Source organism: Pieris brassicae, unplaced genomic scaffold (assembly GCF_905147105.1).
Source record: "Pieris brassicae unplaced genomic scaffold, ilPieBrab1.1, whole genome shotgun sequence".
NCBI classification, from domain to species: domain Eukaryota; kingdom Metazoa; phylum Arthropoda; class Insecta; order Lepidoptera; family Pieridae; genus Pieris; species Pieris brassicae.
In genome coordinates, this window is record NW_025576139.1 from 105,141 (window position 1) to 117,640 (window position 12,500).

The following is a 12,500-nucleotide window of genomic DNA, read 5'->3' on the forward strand; positions in this document are numbered from 1 at the left end:
AAACCTTGTTACGACTTTTACTTCCTCTAAATGATCAAGTTTGGTCAACTTCCCAGCAACGCCGACGGCCGTGAGGCCACCGCGTGTCGGTCCGAAGACCTCACTAAATCATTCAATCGGTAGTAGCGACGGGCGGTGTGTACAAAGGGCAGGGACGTAATCAACGCGAGCTTATGACTCGCGCTTACTAGGAATTCCTCGTTTATGGGGGATAATTGCAAACCCCAATCCCCAGCACGAAGGAGTTTCAACGGGTTGCCCGGGCCTCTAGGCCAGGGAGAACATGTTGATTCCTTCAGTGTAGCGCGCGTGCGGCCCAGGACATCTAAGGGCATCACAGACCTGTTATTGCTCAATCTCGTGCGGCTCGAAGCCGCCGGTCCCTCTAAGAAGAATTTTAATACGTCGCCAGTGAGTTGCGCTCCCCGAGAGTCGCGCACACCTTGAATGACGACGCCTATTTAGCAGGCTAGAGTCTCGTTCGTTACCGGAATTAACCAGACAAATCGCTCCACCAACTAAGAACGGCCATGCACCACCACCCACCGAATCAAGAAAGAGCTGTTAATCTGTCAATCCTTCCGGTGTCCGGGCCTGGTGAGATTTCCCGTGTTGAGTCAAATTAAGCCGCAGGCTCCACTCCTGGTGGTGCCCTTCCGTCAATTCCTTTAAGTTTCAGCTTTGCAACCATACTCCCCCCGGAGTCCAAAATCTTTGGTTTCCCGGAAGCTGCCCGCCGAGCCATTGTAGTAACGTCGGCGGATCGCTAGATGACATATTTACGGTTAGAACTAGGGCGGTATCTAATCGCCTTCGAACCTCTAACTTTCGTTCTTGATTGATGAAAACACCTTTGGCAAATGCTTTCGCTGATGTTCGTCTTGCGACGATCCAAGAATTTCACCTCTAACGTCGCAATACGAATGCCCCCAGTTATCCCTATTAATCATTACCTCGGAGTTCTGAAAACCAACAAAATAGAACCGAGATCATATTCTATTATTCCATGCACGAAATATTCAAGCGGCATTTTGAGCCCGCTTTGAGCACTCTAATTTGTTCAAAGTAAAATTGTCGGCCCACCTCGACACTCACCGAAGAGCACCGCGATAGGATTTTGATATTGAACCGGCGTTTTACCGCCGGCTCACCGACGATATGCTCCGCAGACGTGTCAGTATCACCGCGGATGCGGTGCACCGACAGCGCGGCGCACAAATGCAACTACGAGCTTTTTAACCGCAACAATTTTAGTATACGCTATTGGAGCTGGAATTACCGCGGCTGCTGGCACCAGACTTGCCCTCCAATTGTTCCTCGTTAAAATATTTAAAGTGTACTCATTCCGATTACGAGGCCTCGTAAGAGTCCCGTATCGTTATTTTTCGTCACTACCTCCCCGTGCCGGGAGTGGGTAATTTGCGCGCCTGCTGCCTTCCTTGGATGTGGTAGCCGTTTCTCAGGCTCCCTCTCCGGAATCGAACCCTGATTCCCCGTTACCCGTGACAACCATGGTAGTCGCAGAAACTACCATCGAAAGTTGATAAGGCAGACATTTGAAAGATGCGTCGCCGGTACTGGACCGTGCGATCGGCAAAAGTTATCCAGATTCATCAAAATTAACGACTTCGGACGCATGGCCCTCCGCCGATTGGTTTTGATCTAATAAAAGCACTCATCCCATCACTGGTCAGAGTTCTGATTGCATGTATTAGCTCTAGAATTACCACAGTTATCCAAGTAACTGAGTAAGATCTAAGGAACCAAAACTGATATATTGAGCCATTCGCGGTATCGCCTTAATACGGCTTGCACTGAGACATGCATGGCTTAATCTTTGAGACAAGCATATAACTACTGGCAGGATCAACCAGGGAGCTGCTTACGCAAACGACACGCCTACACCGCGGTCACGCGGCTTCGGCGAGCCGCTGGCTCGGCGGCGTCGAGGGGCGCGCGCTTGCGCGCGCGCCTTCTCGACACGCGTGAACGTAACGCGTCGAATTTGCACGCGACGCGACGTTCGCGCTTCATATCGATAGACTAACTTTGACCGGTCTACGAGCGGCCGTCCCGTCACGATCTCGCAACGAGGTGATGTACAACGATGCTCGACCACTGTGAGGGACATAAAACTGCAACGAACACGACCCCGCGGGCGGGAATCGATGTTGTGACAATTTGAAAATTGAACATTCATCTAAACGCAACTTCTCAATTTTTATTCAATACGTTATTGTAAACATATTAAAACTCGGCTGGCAATTACATGCGCACACACACGCATGATTCGCACTAGATACGATCAACGCCCGGAGCTTGAGGGATAAATTCCAACACGACGCTGCGCACACCGTTTCGACGATGGGCGCGTGTGCGTCCTCTTTTATACATTCTTTCCATATACGGTCGCCGTGGCGACCGCGCACGTGTCGAACACGCTAGGCGCCCTGCGTTGAGGTGTGCCTAGAAGCGTATTCTTTTAACATCACAGATAACACCGGGGGAGACGGTCCCAAATCTTGGTCGATTGGTAACATCACCATACGGTCTGCGAACGCGGTGCTATAATATAATTTTATATTATATTATATAAAATATGAGGAGGAGTAGTATGTATATTCTTTGTTATTTTGTGTTGACACAAGAGAGATATATAAAATGTACTATACACCACACACACAGAGAGAGAGAGAGCTGGGAAAGATCTCGGCGGTCTCGCATTCGAAATACGAATTTGATATAATTTCCTCCGAAAATCCATACCCATATCTATATCATCCATGCGCGAATATATGTATATAATATTCTCACACTTCGCACAAACACAAAAACAAGAACACATTCTCTCTCGTCCGTCGTTCGTGTCTATTTGAGACGAACGACGCGCGGCAACGAGAACGAGTCGACGCTGTGCGCACGACTGTTTCGCTCCACATCTATACCGAGAGCAATAGTCCGCGTCGGCATTGGAGCGGACGTCGAATGTTTCTCGTAGAGCGAGCGAGAGAGAGACGATTTTTCATTTTATTATGTATGTGTATTGGCGTGCAGTAGTAGCACGTAGTAGTACTAGTAGTAGTAGTAGTAGTAGTAAAAAAATATTATTATTTATTTTATTGACTGATATGATTTTGTTTGTTTTCTTTTTTTTGCATAGACATTTGTATTGATAGATATGTTTCTCGTTGAAGCTCGCAGCACACGCTCAGAGAAATGGCAATGTGGGTTTATTTGAAGAAAAGAAAAAACAAAAAAAACAATTATATTTATTAATAATATGTATGTATGTATGTATGTATGTATGTATGTATGTATGTATGTATAATAATGAATTATAATAATTATTCCGATGCAACGTCAGAGGAAAATGTTTCTCGTACAGGTGCGGCGCGCGACGGCCGGCCGCTCGACAGTTTCGCGCCGAATGTTTCTCGTTGAAGCTCGCAGCACACGCTCAGAGAAATGGCAATGTGGGTTTATTTGAAGAAAAGAAAAAACAATTATATTTATTAATAATATGTATGTATGTATGTATGTATGTATGTATAATAATGAATTATAATAATTATTCCGATGCAACGTCAGAGGAAAATGTTTCTCGTACAGGTGCGGCGCGCGACGGCCGGCCGCTCGACAGTTTCGCGCCGAATGTTTCTCGTTGAAGCTCGCAGCACACGCTCAGAGAAATGGCAATGTGGGTTTATTTGAAGAAAAGAAAAAACAAAAAAAACAATTATATTTATTAATAATATGTATGTATGTATGTATGTATGTATGTATGTATGTATGTATGTATAATAATGAATTATAATAATTATTCCGATGCAACGTCAGAGGAAAATGTTTCTCGTACAGGTGCGGCGCGCGACGGCCGGCCGCTCGACAGTTTCGCGCCGAATGTTTCTCGTTGAAGCTCGCAGCACACGCTCAGAGAAATGGCAATGTGGGTTTATTTGAAGAAAAGAAAAAACAATTATATTTATTAATAATATGTATGTATGTATGTATGTATGTATGTATAATAATGAATTATAATAATTATTCCGATGCAACGTCAGAGGAAAATGTTTCTCGTACAGGTGCGGCGCGCGACGGCCGGCCGCTCGACAGTTTCGCGCCGAATGTTTCTCGTTGAAGCTCGCAGCACACGCTCAGAGAAATGGCAATGTGGGTTTATTTGAAGAAAAAAAAAAAAAAAAAAAAAACAATTAATTTATTAATAATATGTATGTATGTATGTATGTATGTATGTATGTATGTATGTATGTATGTATGTATGTATGTATGTATAATAATGAATTATAATAATTATTCCGATACAATGTCAGAGGAAAATGTTTCTCGTACAAGATCGCCACGCGACGCGACAAGATGCCGTTCAACGGCACGATATCTACAACTCTGTCGATAGATATGTAGATAGTATCTACTCTGTCAAGTATATGTGTGTAACGTGTGGTGGTGTGTGGTGTGGGGTTTTGTTAGCGATAGCGATACGTTTCTAGTTAAAATTGAATATTTAAAAAAAAAAACTCTTCTGGTAAGAAAAACTATTTATGGTTTATTATGGTGTGTCTAGTGCAACAACATCAACATTGTCATAATCATAATAATATAATTATTATTAGGGCTATAGGTTAACCTTCCAAATAGGGACCGTCGATTTAAATGTCGATATTTTTAATTATTCTAGATAGTACTCACTAAAAGAAACTTAAGTGCTTGCTTACTTACTTACTTACTTAGTTGATTGAGTTTTTTTTTTTTTTTTTTAAACTTTTTCATACAAATTGATATATAAGACATATATGGCCGTTACCGACCGCCGACCAAAATCTATTTCATAAAACCGACATAAAATTGATGTCAAACGTCAATCACTTTGAGTTGACTAAGTGTAAGGGTTCAGATTATTTTGAAAGTATCGATCATTTGCGATGCATACGAGAAAAAGATCATTCATTTCATTGTTTGTAAGTTGTAAATTTTGTGTATTATATTGTAATTCTTGAGTGAGAATTGAGTGTTTACTTACTTACTTACTTACTTACTTATTGAATATCCAAAAAGTACCCAAAACCGAATCAGAGCGCCCCACTATCCACGCGGTCTTGTCTGCCCTACCCCTAGAGTGTATATAAAAGCTCGGAGGCGCGCAGGGAGAGCAGCCCTCACCCGCCGTACCCAAAGCGCGGGCATCATGCAAGCCGTAGCGGCTGAGGCTGGTCGCCGAAGGCGACCAAAAAAGCCGAGGCTGCGTAGGCTTGAATAAAATGCCCTGCGCTTTTGGTACGCAAGGGTGGAGGGGCTGCATTTCCCGTAGCGTCGGAGCAGTACAAAAACCAATTATCATCCATTGTTCGGTTAGGTTAGGTTAGGTTTAGGTTTGTATATTAATATTTTTTATTTTTTTATTTTTAATATGATGCAAAATGAATTTTTATCATTTTGTATGTGTGTATGTATATATGTATTTATGTATGTATTTTTTATATATTTATTGTGCGTTGCGTGTTTTACAATACAAAATAGAAAATGTTTCTCGTACAAGAGCGACGCGCGACCGACCGGCCGGTCGGCAGCTTCGCGCCGAATGTTTCTCGTACAAGATCGCCACGCGACGCGACAAGATGCCGCTCAACGGCACGATATCTACAACTCTGTCAATTATATGTGTGTTGTAACTAGCGGGGTTTTGTTAGCGACAGCGATACGTTTCTAGTTAAAATTGAATATTTAAAAATAAAAACTCTCCTGTTAATCAAAACTATGTATCGTTTTGTTTTGTTTAATAGAGTTTACAAAAATATAATATTTTTTATATTATATAATTGATTATTGATTGATTGTTTGTTTGTTGTGTTATACTTCGTGTCGTCGTCTCTCATCGGTTGGACACACACACGATGTTGATAATTAAAAATAATCAAACACCACCGCGGCCGCCAACAAAGAGACGACGGACGACACACGCCCCGCCGCCTCACAAGAGCGAACAAACAACGCGTAATAACCACCGATCTCGTCCTCGGACGAATCACCTGGCGTAGGGCTGAGTCTCAACAGATCGCAGCACGACGCTGCTCTACCGAGCACAACACCCCGCCAGGAACGTAAGTCGTCTACAGACTATTCCGAGCCCCGACATCGAACTGAGTTGTATTCGAAACTTCGACGCCGTAGTGCACGTGTTAAGACCGCTCGCACCGATCGTCGCGTTCCAAATGGGCTCCGACGTCGCGCGTCACGAGTGACGCGCGACTAGTAAAATCACATTGTTTAGAGCCTCCCGACACTCGGGGCTCCACAGTGAGAATATCCTTGCCGGATTCGGCTAGGCTGGCTTCGGCCTTAGAGGCGTTCAGGCATAATCCCGCGGATGGTAGCTTCGCACCACCGGCCGCTCGGCCGAGTGCATGAACCAAATGTCCGAAACTGCGGTTCCTCTCGTACTGAGCAGTATTACTATCGCAACGACACGCCATCAGTAGGGTAAAACTAACCTGTCTCACGACGGTCTAAACCCAGCTCACGTTCCCTTTTGATGGGTGAACAATCCAACGCTTGGCGAATTTTGCTTCGCAATGATAGGAAGAGCCGACATCGAAGGATCAAAAAGCAACGTCGCTATGAACGCTTGGCCGCCACAAGCCAGTTATCCCTGTGGTAACTTTTCTGGCACCTCTTGCTAAAAACTCTTTATACTAAAGGATCGATAGGCCGTGCTTTCGCAGTCCCTATGCGTACTGAACATCTGGATCAAGCCAGCTTTTGCCCTTTTGCTCTACGCGAGGTTTCTGTCCTCGCTGAGCTGGCCTTAGGACACCTGCGTTATTCTTTGACAGATGTACCGCCCCAGTCAAACTCCCCGCCTGGCAGTGTCCTCGAACCGGATCACGCGGGAGTTGAACGGCGACGAGCGACGAGCGCCACGTCGCCACTCTACACGCTTGGAACGAAACACCGTACGCGAGCCGATTGCAAAATCGACCGCGCACCGCTTCCGCCCAACCGAGTAAGTAATGAAACAATGAAAGTAGTGGTTTTTCAGCGACGACCGCGAACGATCTCCCACTTATGCTACACCTCTCATGTCTCCTTACAATGCCAGACTAGAGTCAAGCTCAACAGGGTCTTCTTTCCCCGCTGATTCTCCCAAGCCCGTTCCCTTGGCTGTGGTTTCGCTAGATAGTAGATAGGGACATAACCCACCAACCTTCCCATGGTCCTTCCGACCTCGCGGTCATGCGGACCGGGTCTCGACCGAATCAATGGGAGATGCGCCGGTGAGTCTATACGCACTCTGTGCATCGTCACCGGCGCACTCTCTTGACTCCCTACAAATTTACGCAATTTCTGTCCCGTGCGCATTCTCCCTCTCTCTCGAGAGGGCTGCGCGAGGCGCATTCTCCCCCCGGGGGGCTGCGGACAACACAAGAGAACGGCTCGTCGTCGGTGTCGATCTTTCCACGTCAGCGTCGCGTCCCGTCGTGTATTGCTCGTGCAGTGCTCGCCTCAGTCCCTTCTCCTCGGCATCTATCTCGCTTCTCGCGCGATGCCAGGCGCGTGCGAATCTACTGAACGCGGCATAGTTCGCCTCCGAGGCCACGAGATCCGCGAAGTAAACCGGTCCCGGCCCGCTCGTCACCACGCGGTCCAGCATCTCCTCCCTCTCCCGATCGTACAGCCCGCACTCCCATAGGACGTGATCCCTGTACTCCTCCGCAAGCCCGCACGGGCACGTCCCGACCTCTTTGAGACCAAGGTCCCGCAGGCGGCCGTTGAACGCGCCGTGACCTGCCAAAAGCTGCGACGTGAAGTAGTCGGGCGCTACCCACGCCGCGCGAAGTCTACCCCTGACGCAAGGGAAGAAGCGCTGCAGGTCGCGCCCCCTCTCCTCGACCTCCCAGCGCTCCTGCCACTTGTCAACCACCTCGGAGTGGACCCTACGCTTTAGGTCATTGACCTCTCCCTTGGCCGTTTCCCTTTTCGTCGCCTGAATCTTGCCCGCACGGTACACTTCGAGATCCGCCGGCAGCACGCCGCCCAGGACGGCCAGCGCCGGCGTGCTTGTCGTCCGATAGGCCTTCGTCAAGAGCACCAACGCAGACCTCTGGGCCCGCAGCAGCCGACTCGCCACCACAAACGCAAGAGATCTGCCATACCACACCGCAGCCGCGTACGTAATGGTCGCGACAAATGTTCCGTAGTATAACAACCGGAGCGCCGGGTATCTGATACCCCAGTTGGAGGCAGACACTCTAGCCATCTTCCCGAAGCACCTTGCACCTCTGTCGCCGATGTCTTGCGCGTGTTCCGCAAACGTGCCGCGCTCGTCCAGCACCACGCCGAGCAGCTTCGCCACGCCGACGGCCTTCACCGAGTCGCCCCCCAGCCGGATCACCGGCGGACGCTGGAACCTGCCCTTCAATGTTATAGACTGCGTTTTCGAAGACGAAAACGACAGCCTATTCCGCTGGCCCCATTCGAGCGCCAGTTGAAGAGTGGTCGCCGCCTTCCACTCGATGTCCGCCCGGGAGTTCGCCTCGATCAAGACCGTGACGTCGTCCGCGTACGCTACCAGCTCTACTCCTGGGGGCACCGCCATCCGCAACAAATCGTCCACCAGAATGTTCCACAGTGTCGGCCCTAAAACAGAGCCCTGTGGGCAACCCATGGTAGAGTTCTTCCAGACGGACACGTTATTCGCGAACATCCCCACCCTTCTACCGGTAAAGTACGAACACAGCAGTCTATAAACGTTGCGAGGACAACCGCCCTGCTTAAACTTGACCAGGACCATCGGCCACCATGCGTTATCGAACGCGCCCGAGATATCCAATAGGATGGCCTGGACGTACTTGTGGTTCGTCTCTCGCACGACGTCCAATACTCTGCTCAAAGCAGTCACCGTCGACTTCCCGTGCATGAATCCGTGCTGATTGGGCGATATACGGCCGTATAGGCCCGGTGTACACTCGCAGATCAGCCTCTCCAGGATCTTCCCCAGTACCGACAGAAGCGTAACGGGCCTGTACGCTTTCGGGTCCGTGAGTGGTCTCCCATTGCCCTTCGGTATAACAACCAGCCTTCCGATCTTCCAAACGTCTGGAAACACGCCTTCTCGGACACACTTGCTGTAAATATACATCATTTCCGACGCGGCCACATTCCAAACGACCTTGGCAATCCGCGCCGTGATACCGTCTAGCCCCGGACATTTATTAGGTAGGCTCTTCACGATCCTATCGAGTGCTGACCTGTCCACTATGTCCACGTCTTTTCCCGACGGCGCGAAAGCGGCGGCAAGGCGTACCCTTGAGTGGTACGGCGAATCGACCGCCACATCATCGTCCGGGTACATGATCGCCAGAACTCCAGACATCGCTTCCTCCATGTTCGTAGCAAATCCCTGCGATAGCTTCATACCGTTTACTACTCCCGAGGGTGGGCGCACGCGCCCGCTAGCGAGCCGGTACGCCATTCCCCAGGGATCTTCATTCCCAGAGTCGGAAATTCTTCTGTAGTGCTCGGTTTCGGCATTCCGCATTGCCTTCCGGTACCTAGTACGGGCAAGATGAAAGCGTTTTCGCGCAATCTCTTCGCACAGGCCGCCCGCGCGCCTTGCCTGTTGCCACTCCCGACGAAATTTATTATGCTGCCTGCGGAGGCCGTCCAGTTCACCCGACCACCACTCGTAGCCCCCATGCCGTTTAGGCTTCACCACCCCCAAACATTTCTCCGCCGAAGTCACGACAGCGGAAGTAAACGCCGAACAAATAGCCTGAGCAGGAGCGTTAAACGTTATCCTGCCCACGCGCAACGTTAAGTCCGAGCGGAACCGGTCCCAATCCACCCCGCGGTCACGAAACCTTATCGGCTCCATGCCCTGTTCACTGCTACGCGCCTGATGCAGTTGTCCCGAGGAACTAGCTGATCCGAGATGGATCACAAACGTAATCAGGCGGTGGTCACTCGCGCTGAGATCGGCGTGCACGGTCCATCCGTCGATCCGAACTCCTCTCGTTCCCAGAGTCGCGTCAATGTTGGAGCTCCCATTCGGTGAACTAAAGGTGTCCGGTTGGCCTTGGACGTTGTGGACCAGGAGACCCCACGACAGCACGAAACTCTCCATAGCCGTCCTACGCTGCTCTGCCACTCTGCCTCTTCCTTCACACTGGTCCTCGCGACTGTACCACAGCTGAGAGTGGGTGTTTGTGTCGACACCTATGACCACGCATTTTCCTCGAAGCGCTTCCAGCACTCGTTCCAAGTGCTCCAGGTGTGGGGCTATCTCATCCTTGTACTGGAAGTACGCCGACACCACGTACACGGTGTTTTCCCCCCCTCCTAGCTGTGCCACGAAACAGTGAGACGTGCACAAGTTGCGGAGTACGAGCACTGCCAGATCGTCTCTCAGCACGATGATTCCTGCCATTGGGGCCACATCGTGCTGGTACAGGCCCGGCAGCCTAGCTGCCGGGTATTGTTCTTGCACCAGACAGACGCTGAGGTCCAGATTCCTCGCGAGAGCCGGCAGCTCCTTGGTGGCCATCGCCGACCCTTGCAGGTTTACTTGTCCGACCGAGATGTCCGTCTTGTCTCCTCGTGAACCGCCTATGGACCTATAATCCATAGTTGGTTCTTTCTAAGGATCGCTTCTCCGCCGCCTGTCTCGCCGGGCACTGTACCGAAGCGGTTCGGTGGTCCTCCGACGGCTTCCCTGCTTTTTTACAGGTGGCGCACCTACGGAAGGTGTTTTTGCACGCTTTATGCGTGTGGCCATCCTCGCCACAGTTCCCGCAGGTGTCCACCGTTGCCCTGCAGAAGCGTGCCGCGTGCCCGTAGCCCTGGCACTTCCCGCAGCAGGTAGCGTCGGCGTAATCGCGCACGACATGACGCTCCCACTCTATATAGACCCGCTCTTTGGAGACCAGCTTGTCTCGCCAAGCTGGGCTACACCGCAGCACCACCGTGGTGCACGCTCCTCCTCGCGCGCTCTTCTTGAAGGCCACGTCGACCTCCTCCTTTCGCCACTCTTGTTGACCCGCAAAGTTCTGGGTGCGCAGCGCCCTCAGGAATGCGCCCGAGTCTACCCTAGCGCCGTCAACCGCAACGACCGCAACGAGAGGGGCCCTCGGTTTCGGGACCTGCACCCGCAAATTGTCCGGTACCGCGCGCCTAATTTTGTCCGCGTCTCCCTTGCTTGCTGCCTGGACAATCACACCCGCGTTCCCTATCTTGCGCACCTGCGCAATTCCGACGCCTAAGGTCTGGGGGTCCAACGCCTTCTTCAACGCCGCTTTTGTTTGGTCCGCAGTCTTTATCTCCTCCGACTTCTCCGCCGCTGGGTAGAAGGCCAACACCGTTCCCGCCGATGACGGCTTTGGTTTAGGACCTCGCCCCGTATTCAACGCGTTCGCGTAACTGTTTGCCGATTCTTTAGGAGTCGTGCCCTCCTCCTGTCTTCCGCTGCGCGCACCGTGCTCCAGCGCGCATATCTTAAGGCGCTCTTCGCCCAGCTGCGCCGACAGGAGGGCAATGATGCCTGTTAATTTCTGCACCTGTGTGCCTATCTGTGCTATCTCCAACTTGTTAAGTTTCGACGTCGACGCCGATGTCGCCGCCATGATCGCCTCCCCGGCCGAGTTCGCCTCCGCGACATATTTGCCCACGGTTGTCGGAGCGTTTGTGTCGGGCTCTCTCGGTAACTCCGCCGTAGGTCCCGTCTCCGCACGTGGAGAAGCTGAGCCAGGCGTACGCACCTGGCATACCCGCCGCCGCGTCGCCTCCTCCAATTCTAGGGGCGATGTACCCTTGCGCTTCCGAGCACCATCTTCCCGTGGACGCACCGATGTATCGCGCGGCGGGGGGGTCCGCATCAGGGACTTGCGCGGTGCAAACCCTGCTTCTCGCCCCTGCCGCTCCAACTCTTCCAATTCTCGCTCCTTTGACGCCATAATGGCGTCAAAGGCATTTTTGTCCATCGCTTATGACCCTATTGCAACTTCCGTCGTCTCTACCGTCGACTCTACCGTCGTTTCTACCGTCGACTCTACCGTCGACTCTACCGTCGGCTCTACCGTCGACTCTACCGTCGACTCTACCGTCGACTCTACCGTCGACTCTACCGGCGACTCTACCGGCGACTCTACCGACGACTCTACCGACGACTCTACCGACGACTCTACCGACGACTCTACCGACGACTCTACCGACGACTCTACCGACGACTCTACCGACGACTCTACCGACGACTCTACCGACGACTCTACCGACGACTCTACCGACGACTCTACCGACGACTCTACCGACGACTCTACCGACGACTCTACCGACGACTCTACCGACGACTCTACCGACGACTCTACCGACGACTCTACCGACGACTCTACCGACGACTCTACCGACGACTCTACCGACGACTCTACCGACGACTCTACCTAAGCTCTACCGCTCCACCAGAGTCAGACCGAGACGCCTATATCTTATCTCCC

General features: G+C 51.0%; 1 non-coding gene across 1 annotated transcript in view; it reads right to left on the reverse strand.

Annotated features, from left to right (window-relative positions):
• LOC123719581 overlaps positions 1-1,877 on the reverse strand; it is a 1,906-nt gene extending 29 nt beyond the window's left edge. The window contains exon 1 of the ribosomal RNA XR_006755646.1: positions 1-1,877. This exon is cut by the window's left edge and continues 29 nt beyond it. This is a non-coding gene — a ribosomal RNA (small subunit ribosomal RNA).
• Positions 1,878-12,500: the final 10,623 nt, after the last annotated feature.